We start from the raw sequence: 9,884 nt of genomic DNA on the forward strand, positions 1-9,884 counted from the left end.
ATGCCGCGTTGGGAGCAGGACAGGTAGACGGGATTAGGAAGACTGCTCATGTGGAGGGTAAACACGAGGAATCTATCAGAGAATCAGAACAGACCAGGGAGAATCAAACAAGGAAACTGATGTTCAATTTATTAGGCCTGATTTGTGGATTGTTTTTGTTTTGGGCGAGATTGTTGCCAACAAACACTCCCAGAAAGGATGCAGCAGGGGCTAGATACAGAGTAAAGTTCCCTCGATACTGTCCCATCAAACACTCCCAGGACTGGTACAGCACGGGGTTAGATACAGAGTAAAGCTCCCTCGATACTGTGCCCATCTAACACTCCAAGAGCAACTACTGCACGGGGGAAGATACAGAGTAAAGCTCCCTCTACATTGTCCCAATCAAACAGTCCCTGGACAGGTACAGCACGGGGTTAGATACAGAGTAAAGCTCCCTCTATACTGTCCCCAACAAAGACTCCCAGGACTGGTACAGCACGGGGTTGGATACAGAGTAAAGCTCTACCTACACTGTGCCCATTATACACTCATAGGGCAGGTACAGGACAGGGTTATATACAGAGTAAAGCTCCCTCTACACCGTCCCCATCAAACACTCCCAGGGCAGGTACATTACGGGGTTAGATACAGAGTAAAGCTCGCTCTACACTGTCCCCATCAAACACTCCCAGGGCACATACAGCACGGGGTTAGATACAGAGTAAAGCTCGCTCTACACTGTCCCCATCAAACACTCCCAGGACCCCTACAGCACAGGGTTAGATACAGTGTAAACCTCCCTCTATACTCTCCCCATCAAACACTCCCAGGTCTGGAACAGCAAGGGGTTAGATACAGAGTAAAGCTCCCACCACACTATCGCCATCAAACACTCCCAGGACTGGTACAGCACGGGGTTAGATACAGAGTAAAGCTCCCTCTATACTGTCCCCATCAAACACTCCCAGGACTGGTACAGCACGGGGTTAGAAACAGAGTAAAGCTACCCCTACACTGTGCCCATCGTACACTCACAGGGCAGGTACAGCACGGACTTAGATACAGTCTAAATTTCCCTCTAAGCTGTCCCCATCAAACACTCCCAGGATTGGTGCAGCACGGGGTTAGATACAGAGTAAAGCTCAGTCTTCACTGTCCCCATCAAGCACACACAGGGCAGATACAGTAGAGGGTTTAATACAGAGTAAAGCTTCCTCTACACTGTCCCCATCAAACTCTCCCAGGACAGGTACAGCACGGGGTTAGGTACAGAGTTAAACTTCCTCGATACTGTCCCCATCAAACACTCCCAGGACAGGTACAGCACGGGGTTAGATGCAGAGAAAATTTCCCTTGATAATGTATCCATCTAAAATTCCCAGTACAGGTACACCACAGGGTTAGATACAGAGTAAAGCTCCCTCGATACTGAACCCATCAAACACTCCCAGGACAGGTACAGCAGGGGGTTAGATACAGACTAAAGCTCCCTCGATACTGTCCCCATCAAACACTCCCAGGACAGGTACAGCACGGGGATAGATGAAGAGATAAGTTCCCTCGATAATGTATCCATCTAAAATTCCCAGTACAGGTACAGCACGGGGTTAGATACAGAGTAAAGCTCCCTCTACATTGTCCCAATCAAACAGTCCCTGGACAGGTACAGCACGGGGTTAGATACAGAGTAAAGCTCCCTCTATACTCTCCCCAACAAAGACTCCCAGGACTGGTACAGCACGGGGTTGGATACAGAGTAAAGCTCTACCTACACTGTGCCCGTTATACACTCACAGGGCAGGTACAGGACAGGGTTATATACAGAGTAAAGCTCCCTCTACACCGTCCCCATCAAACACTCCCAGGGCAGGTACATTACGGGGTTAGATACAGAGTAAAGCTCGCTCTACACTGTCCCCATCAAACACTCCCAGGGCACATACAGCACGGGGTTAGATACAGAGTAAAGCTCGCTCTACACTGTCCCCATCAAACACTCCCAGGGCAGGTACAGCACGAGGTTAGATACAAAGTAAAGCTCCCTCTGCACTGTGCCCATCAAACACTCCCAGGATAAGTAAAGCACGGGGTTAGATACAGAGTAAAGCTACCACTACACTTTCCCCATCAAACACTCCCAGGACAGGAACAGGACAGGGTTAGATACAGAGTAAAGCTCCCTCTATACTGTCCCCATCAAACACTCCAACGACGGGAAAAAGACAGGGTCAGATACAGAGTAAAGCTACCACTACACTTTCCCCATCAAACACTCCCAGGACAGGAACTGGACAGGGTTAGATACAGAGTAAACGGCCCTCTACACTGTCCCCATCAAGCACTCCCAGGACAGGTACAGCACTGGGTTAGATACAGAGTAAATCTCCCTCTACACCTTCCCCATCAAACAGTCCCAGGGCAGGTACAGCACGGATTTAGATAAAGAATAAATGTCCCTCTGCACTGTCCCCATCAAACACTCCCAGGGCAAGTACAGCACGGGGTTAGATGCAGAGTAAATCTTTCTCTAAACTGTCCCCTTCAAACACTCCCAGGACAGGTACAGCACGGGGTTAAATACAGAGTAAATCTCCCCCTACACTGTGGCCATCATACACTCCCAGGGCAGGAACAGGACGGGGGTATTTACAGCGTAAAGCTCCCTCTAAACTGTCCCCATAAAACATTCCCAGGACAAATCCAGCACGTGGTTAGAAACAGAGTAAAGCTCCCTCTGCACAGTCCCCATCAAACACTCCCTGGACAGGAACAGGACAGGGTTAGATACCGAGTAAAGCTACCTCTATACTTTCCCTTTCAAACACTCCGAGTGCAGGTAAAGCACTGGGTTAGATACAGAGTAAAGCTCCCTCTACACCGTCCATATCAAACACTCCCAGGGCAGGTACATTACGGGGTTCGATACAGAGTAAAGCTCCCTCTGCACTGTGCCCATCAAATACTCCCAGGATAAGTAAAGCACTGGGTTAGATACAGAGTAAAGCTACCACTACACTTTCCCCATCAAACACTACCAGGGCAGGTAAAGCACTGGGTTAGATACAGAGTAAAGCTCTCTCGTTACTGTCTCCATCAAACACTCCCAGTACAGGTACAGCACGGGGTTAGATACAGAGAAAGGCTCCCTCGATACTGACCCATCAAACACTCCCAGGGCAGGTACAGCACCGGGTAAGATACAGAGTAAAGCTCCCTCTACATTGTCCCCATCAAACACTCCAAGGGCAGGTACAGCACGGGGTTAAATACAGAGTAAAGCTCCCTCTACACTTTCCCCATCAAACACTTCCAGAACAGGTAAAACACTGGGTTAGATACAGAGAAAAGCTCACTCTACAGTGTCCCCATTAAACACTCCCAGGACAGGTACAGCACGGCGTTAGATACAGAGTAAAGCTCCATCTACACTGTCCCCATCAAACACTCCCAGGACAGGAACTGGACAGGGTTAGATACAGAGTAAACGGCCCTCTACACTGTCCCCGTCAAGCACTCCCAGGGCAGGTACAGGACAGGGTTATATACAGACTAAAGATCCCTCTAAACAGCCGCCATCAAACACTCCCTGGACAGGTACAGCACTGGGTTAGATACAGATTAAAGCTCCCTCTACACCGACCCCATCAAATAGTCCCAGGGCAGGTACAGCACGGATTTAGATAAAGAATAAATGTCCCTCTGCACTGTCCCCATCAAACACTCCCAGGGCAAGTACAGCATGGGGTTAGATACAGAGTAAAGCTTCCTCTATACTGTCCCCATCAAAAACTCCCAGGACAGGTACAGCATGGGGTTAGATAGAGAGTTAAGCTTCCTCAACACTGTCCCCTACAAACACTCACGGGACATGTACAGCACGGGGTTAAAACAGAGAAAAACTACCTCTACAAAGACCCCATCAAACACTCCCAGGGCAGTTACATTACGGGGTTAGATACAGAGTAAAGCTTCCTCTACACTGTCCTCTTCAAACAATCCCAGGACAGGTACAGCATGGAGTTAGATAGAGAGTAAATCGCCCTCTACTCCGTCCTCATCAAGCACTCCCAGGACAGGTACAGCACAGGGATAGATAACGAGTAAAGCTCCGTCTACACTGTCCCCATCAAACACTCCCAGTACTGGTAGAGCACGGGGTTAGATACAGAGTACAGCTCCCTCTGCACTGTCCACATCAAACACTCCCTGGACAGGAACAGGACAGGGTTAGATACAGAGTAAATCTCCCTCTATACTCTCCCCATCAAAAACACCCAGGACTGGTACAGCACGGGGTTAAATACAGAGTAAATCTCCCCCTACACTGTGGCCATCATACACTCCCAGGGCAGGAACAGCACGGGGTTATATACAGCGTAAAGCTCCCTCTAAACTGTCCCCATCAAACATTCCCAGGACAGGTACAGCACGGGGTTAGAAACAGAGTAAAGTTTCCTCTGCACTGTCCTAATCAAACACTTCCTGGAGAGGAACAGGACAGGGTTAGATACAGAGTAAAGCTCCCTCTATACTGTCCCCATCAAACACTCCCAGGAAAGGAACAGGATAGGGTTAGATACAGAGTAAACCTCCCTCTATACACTCCCCATTAAACACTCCCAGGACTGGTACAGCACAGGATTAGATGCAGAGTAATCCTCCGTCTAGACTCTCCCCATCAAACACTCCCAGGACTGTTACAGCATGGGGTTAGATACAGAGTAAAGCTCCGCCTACATTGTGGCCATCATACACTCGCAGGGAAGGTACAGCATGTGGTTAGATACTGAGTAAAGCTCCCTCTACACTGTCTCCATCAAACACTCCCAGGGCTGGTACAGCACAGGGTTAGATAGAGACTAATGCTCCATCTACACCGTCCCCATCAAGCACTCACAGGGCAGGTACAGGACAGGGTTAGATACAGAGTAAATCTCCCTCCACACCGCCCCCCCCTGAAACACTCCCAGGGCAGGTACAGCACGGGGTTAGATACAGAGTTAAGCACCCTCTAAACGGTCCCCATCAAACACTCCCAGGACAAGTACAGCACGGGGATAGATACAGAGTAAATCTCTCTCTACACCGTCCCCATCAAACACTCCCAGGACAGGTACAGCCGAGGGTTAGATACAGAGTAAAGCTCCCCCTGCACTGTCCGCATCAAACACTCCCTGGACAGGAAAAGCACAGGGTTAGATATAGAGTAAACCTCCCTCTATTCTCTCGCCATCAAACACACCCAGGACTGGTACAGCTCAGGGTTAGATACAGAGTAAAGCTCCCTCTATACTGTCCCCAAGAAACTCTCCCAGGGCAGGTACAGTACGTGGTTAGATACCGAGTAAAGCTTCCTCTTCACTGTCCCCATCAAACACTCCCAGGACAGGTACGCAACGGGATTAGATACAGAGTAAATCTCCCTCTACATTGTCCCCAGCAAACACTCCCAGGACAGCTACAGCACGCGATTAGAAACAGAATAAAGCTCCCTCTGCACAGTCCCCATCAAACACTCCCTGGACAGGAACAGGACAGGGTTAGATACAGAGTAAAGCTCCCTCTATACTGTCCCCATCAAACACTCCCAGGACAGGAACAGGACAGAGTTAGCTACAGAGTAAAGCCACCTCTACACTTTCCCCATCAAACACTCCCAGGACAGGAACAGGACAGGGTTAGATACAGAGTAAACCTCCCTCTATACTCTCCCCACCAAACACTCCCAGGACTGCTACAGCACAGGGTTAGATACAGATTAAACCTCCCTCTATACTCACACCATCAAACAATCCCAGGACTGGTACAGCACGGGGATAGATACAGAGTAAAGCTCCACCTACACTGTGGCCAACATACACTCGCAGGGCAGGTACAGCACGGGGTTAGATATAGAGTAAAGCTCCCTCTACACTGTCTCCATCAAACACTCCCAGGACTGGTACAGCACGACGTTAGATACAGAGTAAATCTCCCTCTAACCTGTCCCCATCAAACACTCCCAGGATTGGTACAGCACAGGGATAAATAAAGAGTAAAGCTCCCTCTACACTGTCCCCATCAAGCACTCACAGGGCAGGTACAGGACAGGGTTAGATACAGAGTAAATCTCCCTCTAGACCGTCCCCATCAATCACTCCCTGGACAGGTAGAGCACGGGGTTATATACAGAGTAAAGCTCCCTCTAAACGCTCCCCATCAAACACTCCCAGGACACTTACAGCTCGTGGTTAGATAAAGAGTAAATCTCCCTCGACACCGTCCCCATCAAACACTCGCAGGGCAGGTACAGTACGGGGTTAGGTACAGAGTAAAGCTTCCTCAAAACTGTCCCCATCAAACTCTCCCAGGACAGGTACAGCACGGCGATAGATACAGAGTAAATCTCCCTCTACACCGTCCCCATCAAACACTCCCAGGAGATGTACAGCACAGGGTTAGACAGAGTAAAGCTCCCTCTATACTGTCCCCATCAAACACTCACAGGACTGGTACAGGAAGTGGTTAGATACAGAGTAAATCTCCCTCTACACTGTCCCCATCAAGCACTCACAGGGCAGGTACAGCACGGGGTTAGATACAGAGTAAATCTCACTCTACACTGTCCCCATCAAGCACTCACAGGGCAGGTACAGCACGGGGTTAGATACAGAGTAAAGCTCCCTCTATTCTGGCCCCATCAAACACTCCCTGGACTGGTACAACACAGCGTTATTTCCAGAGTAAAGCTCCCTCTAAACTGTCCCGATCAAACACTCCCAGGTCAGGTACAGCACGGGATGAGATACAGATTAAAGGTCCATCTACACCGTCCCCATCAAACACTCCCAGGGCAGGTACAGTACGGGGAAAGATACAGAGTAAAGCTTCCTCTACACTGTCCTCATCAAACACTCCCAGGACAGGTACAGCACGGGGTTAGATACGGATAAATCTCCCTCTACAACGTCCCCATCAGACACTCCCAGGGCAGGTACAGTACGGGGTTAGGTACAGAGTAAAGCTTCCTCTACACTGTCCCCATCAAACACTCCCAGGACAGGTACAGCAAGAGGTTAGGTACAGAGTAAATCTCCCTGGGAAAGAGTGTTGGGGTGAGAGGGAGTGAGAGTTGGAGTGAGAGGGAGAGTGGGTTGGGGTGATAGGGTGAGTGGGTTGGGGTGAGAGGGAGAGTGGGTTGGGGTGAGAGGGAGAGTGGGTTGGGGTGAGAGGGAGAGTGGGTTGGGGTGAGAGGGAGAGTGGGTTGGGGTGAGAGGGAGAGTGGGTTGGGGTGAGAGGGAGAGTGGGTCGGGGTGAGAGGGAGAGTGGGTTGGGGTGAGAGGGAGAGAGGGTTGGGGTGAGAGGGAGAGTGAGAGTGGTGAAGACCCCCGACCCCTTCAGAACCTCAGAAAGACTGAGCGCTTTGCAGTGAATGAATGAATGTTTAAAATGCTCTCATTGTTAGTGAGTCACTTGCTTCACTGTCCCTGGATTCATTTTCGCAATTCGGCCATTTCTGAAAGATGTGACTGGGAGCTGGGCAGAGTCTACACATTGGAGACCCCCAGATCCTGTGTCTATTCACACCCCCTCCTCTTGTTTTGCTACCTCAGCCCCTCTGTTTCAACCCTCTTTCCAGACATTATGGCAAACTTGTGGCATTTTAAACTATTATCTTAAATTGTTAATAAATACTGAGAAACAGACACAGACACGGGCTTTGCAGCAGCAGAAAGAATGTGAATCATTCCATCCCGGGGGTTTTTACTTCCAGATTCAGTTTTAGAAAATTCAGAATTCAAATTCACAGCAGCAAAGTGTGGGAGTGAACGTCCGGATCCTTCAATATTCCAGGGAATACCCGTGGAATTTATGTCTCCATACCTGTGTCTCTGATTCGTGTAAAATATTAATGTTACATGAGTCAACTCTGTCCTAAATGTCCCATTGCTGTGGGGACATAAAATGGCCACTGTGAACAAACCTAAAATGGCTGCCTGGTGTTTGTAGACTAGATTCTCAGAGGAAGAGAGGCAGGGAGAGAGGGAAAGAGAGCTGGGTAAGCGAGTGAGATAGAGAGAGGAGATCAAGCGATAAAAAAGGGATGAGTTGAGAGAGAGAGATGAAGAGAGGGGAGCGAGTGTAGGGTAAAGATATGGGGTGAGAGAGAGAAACAGAGAAATGTATAGTGTGGCAGAGAGATGGGGTGGGAGAGGGAGAGAAGGAACGAGACAGGATGAGAGAATGAGAAAGTGTAGTGCGAAACTGAAAATATTCAAAAATGTGTTAACATTATTGAGTGTAAAGGACAATATCCTGTGAGACATCCCTTCTCCATCTTAAAATTGGCGGGAAAGCCTTTAACCAACTTCAAAATGGGGGGAGACCCCTTCCCCAACTTGTGATGAGGAAGTGCTGGAATCTAATCGAGGGGTTCGGGGTGGTTTATATATAGAATAACAGATACCATGGATTGAGTTAAAGACTGGAATCTAATCGAGGGGTTCGGGGTGGTTTATATAGAGAATAACAGATACTCGGGAGTGAGTTTACGGACTGGAATCTAATCGAGGGGTTCGGGGAGGTTTATATACAGAATAACAGATACCCGGGAGTGAGTTACAGGCTGGAATCTAATCGAGAGATTCGGGGTGGATTATATATAGAATAACAGATACCCGGGAGTGATTTACAGACTGGAATCCAATCGAGGGGTTCAGGGGGGTTATATTTAGAATAACAGATACCTGGGAGTGAGTTACAGACTGGAATCAAATCGAGGGGTTTGAGGGATTTATATATAGAATAACAGATACCCGAGAGTGAGTTACAGACTGGAATCTAATCGAGGGCTTTGGGGAATTTAGGTATAGAATAACAGATACCCGGGAGTGAGTTACAGACTGGAAACAAATCGATGGGTTCGGGGTGTTTATATATAAATCATATGAATATAATATATATAGATTAACAGAAGACCGGGAATGAGTAACAGACTGAAATCTAGTCGAGCGGATTGGGACATTTATATACAGAATAACAGTTAGACGGAAATGAGTTACAGACTGGAATCAAATCGAGTGGTTTGGGGTGGTCTTTATATAGAATAACAGATTCCTGGGAGTGAGTTACATGCTGGAATCTTATCGAGGAGTTCGGGGTGGTTTATATATAGAATAACAGATACCCGAGATTGAGTTACAGACTGGAATCTAACGGAGGGGTTTGGGGTGGTTTATATATAGAATAACAGACACCTGGCAGTGAGTTTCAGATAGGAAACTAATGGAGGGGTTTGGGGTGGTTTATATATAGATTAACAGATGCCCGGGAGTGAGTTACGGGCTGAAATTTAATCGAGGGGTTCGGGGTGGTTTATATATAAATCATGTAGATATAATAAATATCGAATAAAAGATATCCGGGAGTGAGTTAAAGAACGGAATCTCATCGAGGGGAATGAGGGGTTTATATATAGAATAATAGATAACGGGAGAGAGTTACAGACTGGAATCTAATTGAAGGGTGCAGTGGTTTTATATACAGAATAATAGATACCCGGGAGTGAGTTACAGAGTGGAATCTAATCGAGGGTTTCAGGGGGTTTATATATAGAATAATCGATACCCGGGAGTGAGTTACAGACAGGAATCTAATCGAGTGCTTTCGGGGGTTTATATATAGAATCATAGATAACCGGGATTGAGTTACAGGCTGGAATTTAATTAAGGGGTGCAGGGGGTTTATATATAGAAAAATCGATACCCGGGATTGAGTTACAGACTCGAATCTAATCGAAGGGATCAGGGGTTTTATATATAGAATCATAGATACCCGGGAGTGAGTTACAGACTGGAATCTAATCGAGGGGTTCAGGGGGTTTATATATAGAATCATAGATACCCGGGATTGAGTTACAGACT

The sequence above is a fragment of the Cetorhinus maximus genome, unplaced genomic scaffold, assembly GCF_964194155.1.
Source record: "Cetorhinus maximus unplaced genomic scaffold, sCetMax3.hap1.1 HAP1_SCAFFOLD_94, whole genome shotgun sequence".
Classification (NCBI taxonomy): Eukaryota; Metazoa; Chordata; class Chondrichthyes; order Lamniformes; family Cetorhinidae; genus Cetorhinus; species Cetorhinus maximus.